The 14,077-nt window shown below is 38.0% G+C and overlaps 1 long non-coding RNA gene across 1 annotated transcript; it reads left to right on the plus strand.

Annotated features, from left to right (window-relative positions):
- Nucleotides 1–1,430: 1,430 nt before the first annotated feature.
- Nucleotides 1,431–14,006, plus strand: LOC134487072 (uncharacterized). Its single transcript, XR_015621430.1, has 2 exons — nucleotides 1,431–1,541; nucleotides 13,738–14,006. It is a non-coding gene; the product is annotated as an uncharacterized LOC134487072 (long non-coding RNA).
- Nucleotides 14,007–14,077: the final 71 nt, after the last annotated feature.

Consider the following 14,077-nt stretch of genomic DNA (forward strand, 5'->3'; position numbering starts at 1 on the left):
CGGCGGTGTCCCAGGCGCAGGAGTCCTGCCGCTCCTGGGCCCTCCCCGATGGGAACCCAGAGGCCTCACACATTTTCCTCTTGGGTGAGGGATGCGGGCAGGGGTGGGCAGCGCTGGTGGTCTCCTCCGCTCCGCAGCCTCAGGAGTGCCCACCCGATCAGGCGGTGAGGCCTCTCTCCCACGAGGTCTGGAAGCAGAGAGCCGCTGCGGGCCGGGATCCGCAGGTGTGGGACCTCAGGCAAACACAGGAAGTGCCCGGTCCTAGAGGAATCCCGCCTCTGTGTCAAGAATTGAATATTTTTACTTGAGAAACTCCAAATGTGTCCTTTCATTATTGCCAATACCTGATTTCCTTTTTGTCTATGTAAATATATTTAGTTTCTGGAGGATGTGCATAATTATAGTTATGTTATTTATCTTTCTAGAAAAAAACATACTTCCCAACATGTTTAGTATGTAACAAGGAAGCCTGCCAACCATTGTAGTTTTCCCTTAGCTATTTATTCAATCTGTTTATCAGGTATGTTTCAATTTAACTGAATTTTCAACCAAAATTATCATGGTGATTAGTAATAAATGATATTACTATTTGATGGAGATGTCTTAGCACAGCTGTGTGAAAGATCATAGACTTAGTGATATGTAGACTAATGGCTTTGAATCCTGGTTCTGCCAAGATTTTGTAGCTTCACAAGCTTAGCAAAGTTATTTGACCTAGTGCTTTAATTTCCTTTTCACCAAAATTTCAATCTTATTGAATTGTACAGAAGGATAAGATGTGTTAATTCTGAGTGGGGTATCCTGCTACATGAATTCATGTGCACTAATTGATGGCTCTAGGGTCACTTATAGCTGAGAGAGTATATGATAGATAAGAGGAAAAAGGGGAAAAGAGATGTGAATATAATGAGTAGAGTAAGATAGTGGAAAATTTCCCCAAGCTGTACATAACTTAGAATCAGTTCAATAATACTAAGCACATCTCAGGAAGAGTAGCTTGTGTCAGATTTGCATAGTGAGACATTGCTCAGCTTATAGAACAGGAGTTTTAAAAAGTGGAAAGAAAGCTACAGAATAAAATACTTTGTCAAATTGGAAGAACTGAAGGAAAATCAAAAGGATATAATATTAAAATAAGGTGGGCAGAGAGAGGGAAGACATAAAGTTCTCTGTCGCTCTTTTAGCCAAGAAGAGGGGGCTTGAGGCTGAAAGGGAAAGTCTATGTTGAAATCAGGAAATGTAGTCATAAAAGTTGATACTGATGAATTCTGAAGTTTAGAACAAACTGAAGTTTATCAGATAAAGCTTATTTTTAGAATGTATCAAAGGAGTAATTATCTAAAGAATATGTTGGAGTATTACTTGGGCTAATGTCCTAAATGATCTGTCTATTCTTTTTGGAACCACTTTAACAACCTGATTATTCTGTTTAAGGTAAGAAGGAATGAGATGGAGCTAAGAAGATGACTGTGGAACTGGAAACCACCTATACCACTAACCATCCACCTGATGAAGAGGCAACAACACAATTTAATCATGAGGTAGCTAACCCTGAGCACTTTGTTAAACATCCTCTATAGAACAAGGGAGCACTCCTATTTTATAAATGATAAAAGCAAGACTTGACAAGCAAACCTTCCATTGCTTTCCAAGATTGATTTTACCGAAGACAATTTTGGCTCTGTAACCATATCCAGATGTCTAGTAATTTAATGCCTTTCTGTGACTACTCATTTTTTAAGACTGTATTGAACCTTGTGGGAAGTTGAGAAAAACAAATGAGGAGAATGATGGCTCAAAGTACTGAACAAATAGCAATGGTCAAATGACTTTGATTGCTTCTTGCTGGAGACACTGCTGTGCCTTATCAGAGAAACTTTTGGAGTAAATAATGATGTATGTGGAGCAGTTGTCAATATGAGAGCTAAAGGTGATAAGATAGTAATATAGACAACTGAATGTGAGAATGGAGTTGCAATCACACTCATAGTGAGGGTATACAAAAGTAGAGATCAGTCCCACACAGGCACAGCTATGAAGAGTGGATCCACCACTAAAAAAATGTTTGTTGCTTAAGAAGATAGCTTCTGAGTATTCTCACAGGAGACTGTCATGCTTTTGAGATTGGGAACTGAATCAAAGTCTTGTCAAAGTAGAGTGGACAGCATTGAACTTGATTCCATCTATGATATAAGAGAAGTCTCATTCATCTTTGTCTTGTACTTGTGTGTTCATTCTATCAACACCCCCATCCCCGATTTTTGCTATTGTGTCCCATCAAAGAATAACAGTATATGTCACTGCAGGACTGGCAGATGTGGTCTGGGCCCACTCTCTATATACATTTAGAATTACCATGACACACACATTTGCCTTTTCATAGTAATCAAAAAAGAATTTGCATTCATATTACCTCAGCAGGAAAAGATCCTTTTTTGTACCACTCCACTTAAGAGTGAATTTTTTCTGGCCCAAGAGTCTGAGTACAGTTTTCCAGCAACCTTCTTTTTCCTTTCATAGCATTGTCCTTGCTGTTGTCTTGCTTATGAGTGCTAGATTTTAAATTCTTTGCTTTCCTCTTTGATAATACTAATGATTCTGATTTTATTTGATTTGTTTTCATTTTTTTCCTCATATAACATTGGTGAAAGATCCAGGAATATGACAGAAAGGTGGAATAAACATTAAGTGTGTGTATTCTTTGATAATTTTTTTGTAACTGCAAAGGTTTGCGATAAATTCATGTATGTCATTCAAATCAGTGATCTATTATCCCTAAACATAATTGCGGACTGTAAAAATATAACACTATAATTACATTCCTAACTACAAGTAGTATAACTGCTTTTTTATCTTTATACTGTACTTCAACACTTTGAATTACTTAGGTTATTTTGCTTTGGTTACAAATGGATTAAATAGAAATGTGGTTCCAATTTATATTAAGACAGTGTACAAAACTGTAAATAAAATATGTACAGTAAATTATCTAAAAAATGATAGCAAGGCATATTTAAGAAATGGCATAGTAACTGCTCTAATATGTGTAGTGGTTAAGTTGAGTATTATTTTTAAGAAGTGTGAAAGAGGACTCTGGGGAAGACAGATGATGTTAATGATTATCAAGTGCCCTTTATTTATGTACAGGCAGGGTTTTGGTCATTGCATGGAATAAAGACACCTCACCTATAAGGAGTGTGTGATTTCCTGCATCCGTAAAGTGAGTTAGAATGGGTCCTTAGGGCTTTGAGGGGGTGAATAAATCAACTTAACAACTCTAATGGCCTAAGCTGGGAACAAAAGACTGAATTGTTTGTATGTTTCTGCTTCAATTACAAAGAAAGAATATAGAGCATAAAGTAAATCTCTTAAAAATGGAGCTGTTATTTGATCCCAGGAGGTAGGAAGTTGGGAGGATGCTTTAGAATGTCCCAGAGACATGTGAAGTGAGAGACCCTCAGAACTCAAAATGTGTGTGTGGGTGGGTAGACAAAATTCCCTACAGTGGGAGAGGGAACTTTTAAGTCCACCTCCAGCAGAAAGACAGGGCATTAAGAGAGGGATTGGGTTGCTATCCAATAGTTAAAACTCTGACCCATAAATCTTCCTGTCTAAAAGAACTGCAGAGTTGGAAATGGAGAAGAACCTGAGAAAAAGAATGTCCAGAAACATGTCCAAAAATGGGGATCCAGCTCAAAGACCTGACACCATTACTGAGGCTATGGAGTGCTCATGCCTGCCCTCTGAAAGGCCTAATAAGCAGCTGAAAGAGTCAGATGCAGATATGTGCACCCAACCAATCAACAGAATCTGCTAACCCATATGGTTGAATTAGGGAAAAGCTGAAGGAAGCTGAGGAGGGTGACCCTATAAGTGAACCAGCAGTCTCAATTTACTTGGACCCCTGAGATCTCTCAGACACTGGGTCACAAACCAGGCAGCATACACCAACTGATATGAGGCCCTCAACACATATTCAACAGAGGACTGTCCAGTCTGTGTTCAGTCAGAGAAGATGCACCTAACTCTCAAGAAACTGGAGGCCCCAGGGAGTTTAGAGGTATTGCACGGTGGGTGGGGTGAGTACACCCTAGTGAAGACAGTGTTGGGGGTTGGGGGCTGAGAAGGTATGGATGTGGTACCCTAGTAGGGTGGGCCAGGAGGGGAATAAAATATTGAGTATGTAAAAATAAAAATAAGTGTAAAAAATAAATATTCTTTCATAACCCAGATGCCAGGAAAGCAAAAGCCTCCCAGGACCACACAGGGATGACATTAGATGAAATAACTTACAAAGGGAAGGGAGAACCTGTCAAGACTATATCCAGAGGAAATACAGGGACAAAGAGTGGAGTAGAGATGGAAGGAAAGGCCATCTAGAGACTGCTCCACCTGGGGAGTCATCCCTCATGCAGACACCAAACCTAGACTCTATCTCTGATGCCAAGAAGTGCTTACTGACAGGAGCATGATACAGCTGTCTCCTAGGAAGCTCTGCCAGATCCTGACCAATACAGATGCAGATGCTTGAAGCCAATCATCAGACTGATCACAGGGATCCGAATGGAGGAGTTAAGTGAAGACTGAAGGAGCTGAAGGGGTATTATCTGGCATCAATGGGAGGGGAGGCCATTGTTCCTGTGAAGGCTAGAACCCTAGTGTAGAGAAATGCTAGGGTAGTGAGACAGGAGTGAGTGGGTGGGGGAGCATCCACATAGAAGCAGGGTAAGGGGGATGGGATAGAGGGTTTGCAGGGGAGGGGGAACCAGGAGAAGGGATAACATTTGAGATGTAAATAAATAAAATATCCAATTAAAAAAAGTTAAGAAGGAATAAAAAAAGAAGAAAAAATAGCCTGTTACCTAAAATCCCCATTGTTGGAAGTCTAAGGCAGAATGATCATGAGTTCGTGGTCAGCTTGGACTATACAATAAGATTTTATCTCAAAAAGGTAATAATAAATATAATAATAATAGTAGCATTTATCAAAGCAGAACATCATGAGACCCACACATCTTTCTGTGAAATGACAATGTTTATTTCACTCTAATAATTTAAGTTCAAATATTTTTTGTCACTTCGTGTGGCTATAGAAGCAGAAAATTGAAGTATCTCCCTCAGAGTCCTTATTATTTCCTTTTGTTTTTGTCTCTTTATAGTTATTTGAAGTTCTGATCAAGATTCTTTGATATAAGAAGTACCACAGAAACCCATACACCTATGGAAATCTATCTTCCCCTAGTATAACAGATTCCTTGCCTCCGTCAGAGAGTTCCTCCCAAAGTGCTCTATTTACCTTTCCTCATAAATGACTTCTGTCTAGGTCATCCTCATCAGCACTCACCTTCTAGTAAAATGATTCTCAAAAGGAGACAGGTCTTGGTTTCTGTTTCATTTTCTTTATATCTTGTATGTATTCCAAACTTAAAAAGATAAATGTATGACAATCTGGACTAACAGCACATATAATTTTAGTCAAATTAATTCCATTCTAAGGAGAATGAAGCCCCAGACTATTATATATGGCTAACAGTTTGAAGAACGGAAGATAAGAAAAGTACATTAGTGTCTAAAAAATCTCATAGAAGAGCCCAACAGTACTTCTTTAGCCTTTCATCTCAATCACATATTCCTCACTCACTTTTAGTCCCTCTTTTCTTCTCTTTTCTTTTCTTTTCTTTCCTCTTCTTCCTTTTCTTTTTTATTTTTCTTTTCTTTCTTTCCTCCTCCTCTTCCTCCTCCTCCTCTTCTTCTTTGAGACAGGGCCTTAATGCATAACATAGGATGGCCAGGAGCTCACTGTGTGGCCAAACACTGTTATTACAATTGTGAAAAACATCTTGCTTTAACCTCTGAATGTTGGGATATAGTCATGAGCCTCTGCAGCAGGCTCCTGAATCTTTGTATTTTATGTAAAAATGGAAGAACCGAAAGAGCAACTTTCTGAGGAATTTTGAGAGACACCCTATTCTTCAAATGCCTAGGAAAACTCATCAATAGTAAATCAGACGTTTCAGAGAGAATATGGAGAATATACACCCTCTATCTATAATTGTGCTGTATAACAATAAAGCTAAATGTTGACAGAGAGAGCAAATTTATTCTGTTTTGGCAATTGAGACAAATTTCTACATGGATCACTAATTGTTAGGTTAAAATAAATTTAAGTTAAATGGTACACAATTATAGATGAGGATGATGGAGGAGAAAATATTGATTTGGTGGTTTATATTTTCTTAACATAATATGAAGAACTATTGTGGTAATTTGCTTATGCTTGGGCCATGAGAAGTGACACTATTAGAAGATATAGCCTTATTGGAAGAACTGTAGCCTTATTATAGAAAGTGAAGGTGGGTCTTTGAAGTCATATATATATATATATATATATATATAGATCAGAATTTTAGTAATTTGAATTAAGAGAATATGTATTTTGAAAATAAGAACAGTGATGAATTGAAAAGGAAAATACATTTCCTGTCAGTTGTGTTCATTACTAAATTTACTTCCTCAGCAATTGGGAAATTTTGTTAAAGTATATAATTATAAACAATTTTTTCACTTAAGAAGAAAGAAATGGCAATAACAACATTACAAATATTGATGAGAAGCTCTGATTTTAACTATCAATATGATGAAACATTTCATAAAGAAGCCTTGGGGTGATAAGCAAAGTCAACGACTTTTAAGAACAGTGTGTGTGTGTGTGTGTGTGTGTGTGTGTGTGTGTATGTGTACACATGCATGTGCATGTGCATGCAATATACCAAATGATAAAAGGAGTCCCGTTATTGGACAAAGTGCTTGACTCTCACTTAGAAGGAGTAGTAAAATATTAGTAAAATGCAGACAGAGTAAGGCAACTGGTTGGAATAGAGGATGAAATGGCGAATGGAGGGGTCAGTATCAGATGTGGGGAAAGAGAGAGGGCCAAAAGGCCAGGAGAATGAATGGAAATCTGAGGTTGCTGAGACTGGTGCCTGGGGGCAATCTCTAGAAAGTCCCTGGGAAAGAGTAGGCTCCCACGATCAATGCAGGTGATGCTGGCTCAGTTGCCTAGCAGTGGGGATGTGAAACCAGAAGACACCAGCTCCAATAGCCAGACAGGACCCTAACAAATGGAGGAATAAGGACACCAACCCACCCACCCAAAAATCTTTTGACCCAAACTTTTTTTTTCTGTCTAAAAGCAATGCAGGAACAAAGATAGAACAGAAAGTGAAAGAATGCACAACTAATAACCAGCCCAATTTGAGACACCCCTCCCCCACAAGGTCAAGCGACCATCCCTGACACTACTAATGATACTGTTATGATTGAAGACAGGACTCCAGCATAACTGTCTTTGAGAGGCTCTGTGGAGCAGTGGACTGAAACAGATGCAGATACCCACAGTCAAACATTGAACACAGGCCCCCGGGACATAGGGCTGCCTTGTCTGGTTGTAGTGGGAAAGGATGCACCTAACCCTATAGAGACTTGATGAGCTAGGGTATGGGAACTTACTCTGGGGGTGGAGGGGTAGCAACCTGGCAGCAACAGATAATATTTCCTGGTGGGACAGTCATGACCGTGAGGAATAGGATAGTCACCATTCGCATTTGTAAAAAGTTTTGAAAACTGCCTTAACCAATCATTTGCTGGTAATTATAAAAGTATTTGGGCAAGAGGGAACAAAAAAAGGAAAAGCAAAATCTTACATTTAGAGGGAAAGAGGAGTTTAAATTAGAGGGAAAGAGGAGTTTGAATTAGATACTTTCATAAAGATATATCATGCTGCATTATTTTGTTAATTGGCTGTTTGACTCAAATGAGCTGATACTACTGAATAATGCTGTTATTTGAAATTTCATTCCTAGTTTTTAAAGCATTGCAGTACTGGGTATTGCAGATATTATGCCACCAAGTTACACTGATATTCTTGAAAAGACCTCCATGTTTCTTAGTTTAATAAAATATTTTCCTACTTTCTAAACTCACCTCTCATGGATTGTTATGGGAACAACTTAACTATTATTTCTTTCTCAAGAAATAAATATTTTTTAAGAAGAAAAATAGTGTAACTGCAAAATTCTCACTGGTCAATGTAAAAACATCATGCCATTTGCTAGGCCTCTATGGAGAATATCACGGCAATGTATAGCAATGTGGAGTTCGAAATCATGACCTGTTGTAGATGGTTTTCGACTTGAGTCTAGGATTTTGATTTAAGTTTGTGTTCACAAGGAGTTTGACTTCTATAAATATATAATTCTCTCTAATATAAGGTAAATAATATAGCCCTGTTTTTTTAAAGTGAGACTTACTCCATAAACGTTTTTCAAAATTTATGGAGACAATATGAAACTCTTTGCATCATGCTCTCATCCCATGCAGTTCAGGTATGAGTTGTGTGTGGCCTAGTATGGGCCAATCTTAGCCTTTTCTCATGATTTTGAATAGAAATTGAAAGAGTGATTGATGTCATGGAAAGAAAACAAAGATATTTGGAGCTCTTCTTTTTCCTCATATGTTATTAGAGTCTGCTTCTCTTTTGTTATAATGACCACTATGGACAAAGGTAACTTGTTTAGGAAATGGTATATATCAGCTTATACATTCAGGTTACAAAGCATCACAAATGAAGGCCAGGGCAGGAGCTTAAACAAGAACTGAAGCAGAAACCATTGAAGAGTGAGGTTAACTGGCTTGGTTTCCCTTGTTCATACTCAACCAGCTTTATAGGAGAATTAGGACCACCTGTTGAGGGATGACAGTACTAACACTGGGATCTAACACACCAACTAGTAATCAAAAAAAATGCCCCACTGACATGCCCACAGGCCACTCTGATTAAGATAGTTACTCAATTGAGGTCCCCTCTTATAATTTTGGACTTTGTCAAGTAGATAACTGAAAACAACTAGAAGATTCCACTCTTGATAACTTGGCCCATAAATACTTCACTCTAAGCCATAATCTTCTTGTTCTTCTTTTGTTCCTAACATCATAATACAAGATACACACATGTATATGTTTTTCATAGAGCCTTACAGAAAAGCACCAGAACTTGCTCAACATGCTTTTTTCCCCTTTGTCTCCTTCATCTTCAATGTGTCTTTTTGTAATACTGGAGATTAGACTCATAGCCTATGTGTAATGAAAAATGCATTCTATGTTGAGATATGTCATTGGCTCTTCTCATTAAAAGATATCCTAGCTTTGGTTAGTACATTCAATATATTTCAATGCACACTGTCCAGTTAATATTTAAACAGACATTGTTCATATGACACAAAGGTTATTAAAATACTGGGGGAAATAGATTCTCAATTACCTTCATCCTGTTTCTCCCATCCTCCATTCTTCAACCAGCTTGTTCTAAGTGCATACTAATATCTCTTCCAGAAGAATATCAGCCTGTGTCCTGAAGTATAAGTATAAGAAATCAATTTAGGGTATTAATTTATATTTTATATCTATAATACAGCTTTGTATTCATTTACATTTCAAATAATATCCCCCTTCCTGTTACACCCCCCCATCCTATACCCTCTCTCCCCATTCCCCTCTACCTCTATGAGGGTACTTTTCCACCCACTCACCCACAGGTACAGGTGAAAACCAGAAGGAATTTGTCACTTATGATTAAGATTGAAGCCTTTTAATAGATGGTGGTGTCTTTGGGATGCCACCTGTAGGTTGACCATGATACAGGGAGGTCCCCACATCTATGAATAGAACAGATTAAACTTGATGGCTCAATTTGCATAACTAAACTACTGTAAGTACATAAGGTAAGAGGATGAAACTTGGGGGAGCTGGGAGGGGGTGACTATAGTAAAACTAATCATTGTTCAAAACTGTCAAAGAACTAAAAAGGATTAGATATCCTTAAAAATGCAATAGTGGCATTTATATTTTGCCACTAACCCACAGATGTCTAAGTAGACTTTAGACCTACTCAGTAGGAGAGGATTGATGCCTGTTACCATAAATATAGCCAATTTTCTGTGATTGGTAAGGCTATGGAACCTACAGGAAAACATACTATTACCACTCTCCCAAACCAGTACAATCTAAAACTACATTCTTTATACTTATCTTTATAATCACAGAGAAGTGTTGCTGTCAAATCTCAGTCATATAAGATTCTTTGTGAGGTAGACAGAGATAATTATAGTAACTCATGACTGCTCAAAATTCATATAACAACTGACAGTGAGGTTACCAGTTCCAATTGATATTCCTGTGAAACATCCCCCACACCTAAAGCTCACTATCCATAAAGGGATTTAGCTTACAAGTTCCAGGAGGCCAGAACTCTTATATATTCAGTACTGTATGTGACAAGGATGCTGAACCTATGAGATTCTAACAATAGCACTCCAAACTTCACTCAGGAGGGAAATCATACTTAGTACTGTAAACAATGAGATCCTAGAAATCAGGACCTCAGCCCCCTATTATTGCTACTATCCAATAATATATAACTCCTAACTACTTTCTAAATATGCATTCTTATAAATAACACTTTCATCCTTAATCAAAGACACTTTTTCTGCAACAGATGAAGACCAATGTAGAAACCACAGGTAACTGACATAAGGAGAATACCTGCCTGTGGAGTGCTCAGCCTAATTTAAATATCTTTACATACTTAAGGCTCAGGAACATTATGAAAGAATAGGTGGAATAATTGCACAAGACAAGGAACTCAGTTGCAAGATTGAATCTTCTAGTTATGACAAATTATTTACACACACACACACGAAACCTCAGCAAAATGAATCCTTAATGAAGACCTTCAGCATCACAACACCAATAGACATGCAAACATGGATGGGAAAAATTTCCTGAGCCCTCTGCTCCTTAATAAGGGCCATAGGCAATTAAAATCTTCTGAAAGAGGGAGAATTAGGCAGACCGTTGTATATGTATATTTAATTGCATATGAGATCATGAATGGGTTCTTTGATGGTATTTTGGGGTTTGCAATCAAGCATAGCAAAGCCAGGGTACAACTAACTTAATATCAGAATTTTCTTTGAAATCAATGGCATACAGAAGTCCCGAGAACCTAGAGACTTAGCAGTTTGGAAGGAAGAATCCTGGATTGTGGTGGAGAGCTGAATCTCCTGTGAAGACAGGATCCTGGTAGATGGTTGAGCAAAAGCTCTGTGAAGGGCTAGAACTCAGCAGCTTAAAACAGGAAGACCCAAAGCACAGAAGATGGGTTTGAGGATCTCAGTGGCAAAAATAGAAAAATTTTCTACTAGAGATTCATGTCAGCTTACCTCTCAAGTACCGGGGTTATGCATCACTTTTTTAGATTTTAGCGATATAGAACAGAGATTTGAGAGAGAGAGAGAGAGAGAGAGAGAGAGAGAGAGAGAGAGAGAGAGAGAGGTTCAGAAGTAGATTTCAAGTTTCAGCTTTATTAAGAGAGTTATTTATGCTAGACTGGCAGTACAGTACCATGAGATTCTGAAGTGAGAAATCCTTTGTTTCCACTAAACAAAGTAAGTTGCTATTATTGAAGGTTTCTGAGGGATAGGGAATGTCCCTTGGCACAAGGCAACACATTTAGTTAATAAGTAGCCTATGCTAAATTGCCCAATTGCCCCCAGTTGGATTGCTCTAACTGTGTAGCAGAATCAAGGGAGATGAGGAAGTTTTGTGATAACTGTGTGAAAAGGAAGGAAGACTGCAGAGTCATAGTGGATGGTGTCTTAATTCTTGTAGCTATTCCTAGAAAAGAAAGCACTGAAGGGAGGTAGTCTAATGTGAAACAGCAGCACCTATGATGATATTAATAATTGTTCATATTCTAGAGTAGATTATGAAGATTTTTGGGAAGTCTCTGCATTTGCAGATAGAGTCTATATGTTTGTAGGTCATTATAAAGTTAGCTAGCATTAGTATATAGGTCTATATAGAAGACACAAATATGATGATTGCTATGGGTCTGAGGTCATTTAGAGGTACATCTATATGATCTTGAATATATTTTGATAAATAAGAGGTGTGACCCTTCCAACTCTCAGGGTTTATTGGCTGATATCAGCCCATGAGGGCAAAGGGAGAAGACAGAGTAAGAATTTGGAAGCCCTCTGAGTACATATATATGTAAATGACACCTGGAGCAGCTACAAGAAGGCAGATCAACTTTCTTTGGCGTGATTCAAGGCTTATATAATTTTGGGGATGGGGGCAGAATATCCAGATAGACAAAAATCATTGGCTGGAGGATTACTGTAACAAAATGCCTCATTAGCAGAGAGAGCCATTCCAGGAATCTCAGATGCTAGCTGAGTGGGTTCTTGTTAAGAGAAAGGAAGTTAAACCTGTAATTTTAATCAAGGCTACATGACATTTTGTAGGTAGAGGTATGTGTGAGTTTTTAAACTCCCTAAAAAAGGTCATAGAAGGAGAAACCCTGACAATCAAGGGGATCCTTCATATTGCACCAAGCTCAGAAGACTATCTGGACAATGGTAGACTTCAACCTTAATTAGCAAAGGCTTTGTTAAATACTGGCCAGGTCCATACATGAGACTCTGTGTTCCCAGAGATTTGTACTGAAATTATATTAGTCAAAGGATTTTAAAGGTAAAACTTACAAGGCTACATATTTCCAGAGTTCATGTAATGAAACATACATAATATGCAAACTGTGGCAATTGACCTTGTTTACATAAATGAAAAAAAAACAACTTCTTAACTTACATGAACAAGAGACCTCAGAATTCCAGGAAGTTATCTGTTTTGGGGGAAAGTGGGGATTATGGGATAGAGGTATTTTTTGTTTTTAAATTCCTTAAGCATAGTCATTTAAGATTAAATCACAATGTTAGCCATCACGATGATCTTTTCTTTTGAAATTGTCATATTCCCTGGCAAAAATATTTTTCGGCATTTTAAAGGGAACATAGACTTGCATCTACTACTGTTTTAGGGAAGAAATAAGTAAAGACAATTTTAGTGTTCCAAACACAACCTACAGAAATTCTCTTAATCTTGATTAAATAAGCATATGCTTCTTCCTATGCTAGAAGTCTCACAGTTGAGTCATATTCTGTGTTATCTTTTTTAGGAGCTCAATTTTTAATTCTTAAATGAGGTGGTGCAATATGGTTTTTTTGTCTTTCCATCTTTAAGCAGAGAACACTTTGAGCAAGCATCTGTGACAACTCATTATCAAATCGGGAGGTATAGCTAACTTTAAATTGCCAGGGTTGTATAAAGGGAAAAGGTAATCCTCTCCTGGAATTCCAACTATTACCTTCTCCTCCATCTGTCTGCAAATGAGCTCAAGAGGTTGAATAATATAGATACTCTATTGTAATTGTGTGGGATGATGATGCACCCATGTTTTTACAAATAATTCCTAACCCACATCCTGAAAGCTCAAGAAACTCACTGCTTCACCAAGTTGAACTTTGGTGGGCTTGAAATTTATTTTAGTCAATGTTCTTTGGATTTGAGGTGAATGGATGTTTATTTGTGTCTCCATAAGGAATTTAGCACAGTATGAGGCAAAAAAAGAAAGCAGAAATCTTGGATATAACTTCATTTTTTTTGACAGGGTCTTGTCTTTAGCTCAGTATGGCATGGAATTTCTGATCTTTCTGACTCAGCCTCCCCAATTCAGCATGTGTTAAGAGGACTGAATTAACCAGAGCCAGGCTGACTTCATTATAAACTACAAACTGTCAGTTTGAGAGACCAAGTCTAAGGTTCTGTTTCTCATAGATGAGAACCTGGATCCAGGAACCAACCGACCACAGTCAATCTGAGGATGCCTTAACACCCTGGAATGTCGCCAGAGCTCTAACCAATCACAGAGCCCTGGAGATCGAGCCAACCAATCAAAGGAAAGAAAGATAAACATCATCTATTCCTATTCTAATAGGCTTCAAAATGACCCTGCAAAGTGTATACCTGCGTGCCCATTCCTGAATGGAGAGACCACTGCACGCAGGAAATTCTGCTGAATAAATATTCTTGACTTTTTCATACTATCTGTGTTTGGGTTATCATTCTTCAACAAATCACAGATCTTAGCAGTACCCATACACCCAGTTAATTGTTT

This window comes from Rattus norvegicus, chromosome 5, assembly GCF_021556685.1.
Source record: "Rattus norvegicus strain SHRSP/BbbUtx chromosome 5, alternate assembly SHRSP_T2T, whole genome shotgun sequence".
NCBI classification, from domain to species: domain Eukaryota; kingdom Metazoa; phylum Chordata; class Mammalia; order Rodentia; family Muridae; genus Rattus; species Rattus norvegicus.